Source organism: Lolium rigidum, chromosome 7 (assembly GCF_022539505.1).
Source record: "Lolium rigidum isolate FL_2022 chromosome 7, APGP_CSIRO_Lrig_0.1, whole genome shotgun sequence".
Taxonomy (NCBI): Eukaryota; Viridiplantae; Streptophyta; class Magnoliopsida; order Poales; family Poaceae; genus Lolium; species Lolium rigidum.
In genome coordinates, this window is record NC_061514.1 from 83993909 (window position 1) to 84000522 (window position 6614).

Below are 6614 nucleotides of genomic sequence, written 5' to 3' on the forward strand. Positions count from 1 at the left end.
GGACGGGAAGTGCCCCCGAAGGCTCCTCCATCGGCACCACCGCCATCTTCATCACCGCTGCTTGTCTCCCATGAGGAGGGAGTAGTTCTCCATCGAGGCTCGGGGCTGTACCGGTAGCTATGTGGTTAATCTCTCTCCTATGTACTTCAATACAATAATCTCATGAGCTGCCTTACATGATTGAGATTCATATGATGATGCTTGTAATCTAGATATCATTATGCTAGTCAAGTGGGTTTTACTTATGTGATCTCCGGAGACTCCTTGTCCCACGTGTGTAAAGGTGACGAAGTGTGTGCACCGTGTGGGTCTCTTAGGCTATATTTCACGAATACTTATTCACCGTTATGAATGGCATAGTGAAGTGCTTATTTATATCTCTTTATGATTGCAATGTGTTTTGTATCACAATATATCCGTGTGCTACTCTAGTGATGTTATTAAAGTAGTTTATTCCTCCCGCACGGTGTAATTGTGACGAGTGTGTGCATCGTGTAGTACTTGGCGTAGGCTATGATTGTGATCTCTTGTAGATTATGAAGTTAACTATTGCTATGATGGTATTGATGTGATCTATGCCTCCTTTCGTAGCGTGAAGGTGACAAGTGTGCATGCTATGTTAGTACTTGGTTTGGTTATGTTGATCCGTCATGCACTCTAAGGTTATTTAAACATGAACATCAAATATTGTGGAGCTTGTTAACTCCGGCATTGAGGGTTCGTGTAATCCTACACGATTAGTGGTGTTCATCATCCAACAAGAGAGTGTAGAGTCTAGCATTTATCTATTTATTCCGTTATGTGATCAATGTTGAGAGTGTCCACTAGTGAAAGTATGATCCCTAGGCCTTGTTCCTAAATACCGCTATCACTTGCTTGTTCATTGTTTTACTCGCATCTCTACCGTCCGCAATATTACCACCATCAACCACACGCCGATCCTGGGCAAAGCACTTTTCTCGGTGCTCGTTGCTACTACTTACATTTATTCATACCACCTGTATTTCACTATCTCTTCGCCGAACTAGTGCACCTATTAGGTGTGTTGGGGACACAAGAGACTTCTTGCTTTGTGGTTGCAGGGTTGCATGAGAGGGATATCTTTGACCTCTTCCTCCCCGAGTTCGATAAACCTTGGGTGATCCACTTAAGGGAAACTTGCTGCTGTTCTACAAACCTCTGCTCTTGGAGGCCCAACACTGTCTACAAGAATAGAAGCACCCGTAGACATCACATGACCAGCCAAACCCTAAAGGGTGGAGTCCCAGGTGGAATCCACCATAGGTGGCCGGCCACCCCACCTAAAGGAAAGGTGGGAGTCCCACCTTGGGTAGGACTCCCTCCTTGAGTAGGTTTCCCACCTATGGGAGGTTTTGTTGTTGGGGTCTTATTCGAAGACCTGGACTACAACTCTTGGGGATTTCCACCTATATAATGAGGAGAAGAGGGAGGGGGCAGCCACTCTTGGCCGCACCACCTAGGGCTGCCCATGGCCGGCGCCCTACCCCCTCTCTCTCCCCAAACCCTAGCGCCCCTCCTCCACATACTACTCCCGCAGCGCATAGGCGAAGCCCTCGCCGGAGTTCTCCACCACCACCGCCACCACGCCGTCGTGCTGCTGGGATTCCGAGGAGGATCTACTACTTCCGCTGCCCGCTGGAACGGGGAGAAGGACGTCGTTTTCATCAACACCGAACGTGTGACCGAGTACGGAGGTGCTGCCCGATTGTGGCACCGTCAAGATCTTGTACGCGCTTTTGAAAGCGGCAAGTGATCGTCTACCGCAGCAACGAGAGCCTCCTCTTGTAGGCTTTGGAAATCTTCAAGGGTTAGTCTCGTTCATCCCCTCGTTGCTCCCGTTTTCTAGATTGCATCTTGGCTTGGATTGCGTTCTCGCGATAGGAATTTTTTTGTTTTCTATGCTACGAATCCCTACAAATTCATCATAATACCAATCTTGTGTAGTAATTGACATTACATGCTCCTAATCAACTAAACCCTATTTAGGAAATAATAAACCATCTAACTTAGTGAAGCAAATGAGAAGTTATAGTAAACCCTAACTCATAGCACCACCTTAATAACCATCCTTCGATATGATAACCATAATCAACCATAGTATTAAACATGTCAACACTTGCTACATATAAACCCATTCTACTTAAGAACCCAACTAGTCCCTATTAGTGAATTAAATAAACCTAATAATGAATTCAATAGTAAACCCTAGCAGCCATAGCTCCTATTTGTAGAACTTCTTGTTCTTTATTAAACATGTTCTTCAAAAGTTATTCTTTTGAAGAAAATAACAAGCAACCCATAGAAGCCAATAGCTCTTACTTGAAATACTTCCTATGTATTATGTAACTTGTTCTTCAAAAGTTATTCTTTTGAAGTAAATATACAAGTAAACCATATAAGTAAATAGTTCTTATTGGAACTACTTAGTATTTCTTAATTAACCTGTTCTTCAAAAGTTATTCTTTTGAAGTATAATATAAATAATCACCAACCATGCACTATAAGACTTAAAAGTAACAACCACTATTTACATGTTATGCAACCATTATTCCTTTGTGTGCATGATTGTTATAATGCCTTATATAACTTGTTTATGATATCAATATAACCAAGGGATTTCTATTTTCGTGCCCCTGCTTCGTTAGTTGTACTCAGTTTTCCCCAGCTCGTTAGTTTTTCCTCAGCTTTCCCATCCCTCTAGTTTGAAACCCCTCGAAGACGCGGGTTGCCGTCAGGTCAGAGGCCTTACCGTTACCGTCAGGTCAGTTCCTCTCTGACCGTCTCGTGCTGATGGGTAGCCATCCATCTACGGTTGACGTGTGGGCCGTTTTATTTCCTGATTGTATACGCGGTGCTGCCAATGACAAATGGGGCCGCTCTATGGGGCTGCCGCAGCCAATGACCAGTGGGTCGTCTATTTATTTATAGAAAATTATATATTGCCGCTCTGTGGGGCCTCCGCGACCAATGACCGCTGTGGCAGGTGACTATTTTCGCAGCTTAATCTAAAGTGACTCTTATGCTAAACATTGTGCATCCCGACGTTGACCTAGCAGTGGCGGCGAGCATAGCCGTTCTGACCATGCCGATATCGGCATCGGCATCGGCATCGTTTGGAGGATGTGGTGCTCGAATAATAGTGGAAATGCGATATTATTTTTTACATGCATAATACAAATTTGGGCCGAGAGAGACAAAACCCAGCTCCTGCTCACGTGCAACCAAACGCTTCTCGTCCTTTCCCACGCGGTCCCTTTCTACCAGCCCCACGCGACGTGGCCCCACACGACGCGGCCCCACAGACGACGAGGCGCAACACGTCAGCACAGAACGTCCAAATAAACGGATTCCTTCCATCTGAGCTCCTTCTGCGGGTTTCAGACATAGGCTTGGGGAAAACTGAGGAAAAACTAAGGGGCTGGGGAAAACTGAGTACAACTAACGACCCGAGGGCACGAAAATAGAAATCCCTATAACCAAACCCTAATAAAAACCTTGTTTGAGAACCATCCTAAAAGTGCAACACACCCTAAAGAAATCTTTACAACTCACCCAATCCTAAATCATCGGGGTTAGATTACGCTCGGGATGATTGCATCTCATACTATGCATTATAGAATCTTTGCCATTTCTTTAAACATTGTCCTTACCGGACAATGATGGTATTTCAGAATTTGGAGTTCTCACGTATCGAAGCTTTTGCCTGCATAATCTTGCAGTCAAGAAAGGCAAGTTCATCGCTTGCTCATGTCATTTGATTATTTTTATCAAACTATATGCAAAGTACTATATTTATCACTCCTACATTGAGAAGCAAAATATTATTTTACAATTATGAATAGACTATGTGGTGGGTAATGGATCCATGGTATGTGTTGATATGGTGGAGGTTCCATTGCAAGGGTTCTACTAATCTAGGACTAATTACCAATGCCATCTAGTAATTCTAGCGTCGTACATATTGAGTTAACCATAAGATCTATAATGGCTCTAGGGAAGTCAGCTGTATCTTTTCCCTCCTGCATATCAACGGACTTGATAGGGCCTGGCTGGGTGTTGGGATAACACTGCAGCAGGTTGGGAAATCCTTTAAAATCCCCATCCGTTTGGATGAGAGGCTCTACCGTCTATGAGGGATTGTCCATAGTACATCGGGGGTAAAGTCGTATGATCGGTAGAAGTCTACCGGGGATGTACGGATGGATCAAAGGGTGGGTATGCAGCGTCGCGGAGAAGGCGGTGTTTGGCTTGGATCTCACACCTGGCCTCACACCACGGAAGTGTGGACGGGAAAGATATCGCCTGGTTGGCAACAAGGATAAGGTCTCTTATGGGAAAAGTAACGCACCTCTGCAGAGTGTATCAAATTGTGACTGTCACTCCCTGTTCCGGGAAGGGAACTACGAACGCGGCAGGAAAGGAACTCCATGAAGTTCTGTTCAACCTGTGAAGACTAACGGACATAATTTTCAGAATAAAATAAACCTTTTGAAGAAATGTTTACGAAAACTTGCATTCGCTTATGAGTTTCTGGTCTATGGATGTAGCTATGCATGATACACCTATTTCCTATAATGAACTTGCTGAGTACGCTCGTAGTCATTCCCTCCCATTTGAACCCCTTCTTAGATCAAAGTCACCGAAGGAGAAACTACCGTGGAACTCAAAGACAAAGGAGTCAACTGCAACAAGATGAAGAATCCAATTCAAAGAAGTCAATGGAGTCAATTTCTATATCAGTTAGAGTGGAAACTTAGACTAGTAATAGAAGGGAACATTTCCCTCATCCTAGCACCTAAGTAGTTAGAGTTCTATAGCAAGCCAAGTATCTCTAGAACTAGAAGTAGCAATAAGTTAGTCCACGAGTCGTTCTTATGAAGCTTTATTTGAAGTTTTACCTCACTGTAAAGTAGGAGGCTGTGTTGATTTTCTGTAAATAGTTCGTGTGTAATTCTATAGACATGCATTGGACTCGCATATGTTTCTGTTGTACCACTCCGAGGGATGTAATATGAGTGGAACGGTGTTTCAGTTGTGTTATTGATACGTCTCCGACGTATCGATAATTTCTTATGTTCTATGCCATATTATTGATGATACCTACATGTTTTATGCACACTTTATGTCATATTCGTGCATTTTCTGGAACTAACCTATTAACAAGATGCCGAAGTGCCAGTTCCTGTTTTCTCGCTGTTTTTGGTTTCGAAATCCTAGTAACGAAATATTCTCGGAATTGGACGAAACGAAGACCCAGGGGCCTATTTTTCCACGGAGCTTCCAGAAGACCGAAGAGCATACGAAGTGGGGCCACGAGGTGGCGACACCACAAGGCGGCGCGGCCAAGGGGGGCCCGCGCCGCCCTATGGTGTGGGCCCCTCGTTAGCCCCCCGACTCTGCCCTTCCGCCTACTTAAAGCCTCCGTCGCGAAACCCCTGATGCGAAAAACCACGATACGGAAAACCTTACTGAGACGCCGCCGCCGCCGATCCCATCTCGGGGGATTCTGGAGATCTCCTCCGGCACCCTGCCGGAGAGGGGATTCATCTCCCGGAGGACTCTACACCGCCATGGTCGCCTCCGGAGTGATGAGTGAGTAGTTCACCCCCGGACTATGGGTCCATAGCAGTAGCTAGATGGTTGTCTTCTCCTCATTGTGCTTCATTGTTGGATCTTGTGAGCTGCCTAACATGATCAAGATCATCTATCCGTAATACTCTATGTTGTGTTTGTCGGGATCCGATGGATAGAGAATACCATGTTATGTTAATTATCAAGTTATTACATATGTGTTGTTTATGATCTTGCATGCTCTCCGTTACTAGTAGAGGCTCTGGCCAAGTTTTTGCTTTTAACTCCAAGAGGGAGTATTTATGCTCGATAGTGGGTTCATGCCCGCATTGACACTCGGGACGAGTGACGAAAGTTCTAAGGTTGTGTTGTGCTTGTTGCCACTAGGGATAAAACATTGGCGCTATGTCCGAGGATGTAGTTGTTGATTACATTACGCACCATACTTAATGCAATTGTCTCGTTGCTTTGCAACTTAATACCGGAAGGGGTTCGGACGATAACCTGAAGGTGGACTTTTTAGGCATAGATGCAGTTGGATGGCGGTCTATGTACTTTGTCGTAATCCCCAATTAAATCTCACTATACTTATCATGACATGTATGTGCATTGTTATGCCCTCTCTATTTGTCAATTGCCCGACCGTAATTTGTTCACCCAACATGCTTTTATCTTATGGGAGAGACACCTCTAGTGAACTGTGGACCCCGGTCCATTCTTTAATACTCGAAATACAAATCTGCTGCAATACTTGTTTTACTCGTTTTCTCTGCAAACAATCATCTTCCACACAATACGGTTAATCCTTTGTTACAGCAAGCCGGTGAGATTGACAACCTCACCTTGTTTCGTTGGGGCAAAGTACTTTGGTTGTGTTGTGCAGGTTCCACGTTGGCGCCGGAATCCCTGGTGTTGCGCCGCACTACATCCCGCCGCCATCAACCTTCAACGTGCTTCTTGGCTCCTCCTGGTTCGATAAACCTTGGTTTCTTTCTGAGGGAAAACTTGCTGCTGTGCGCATC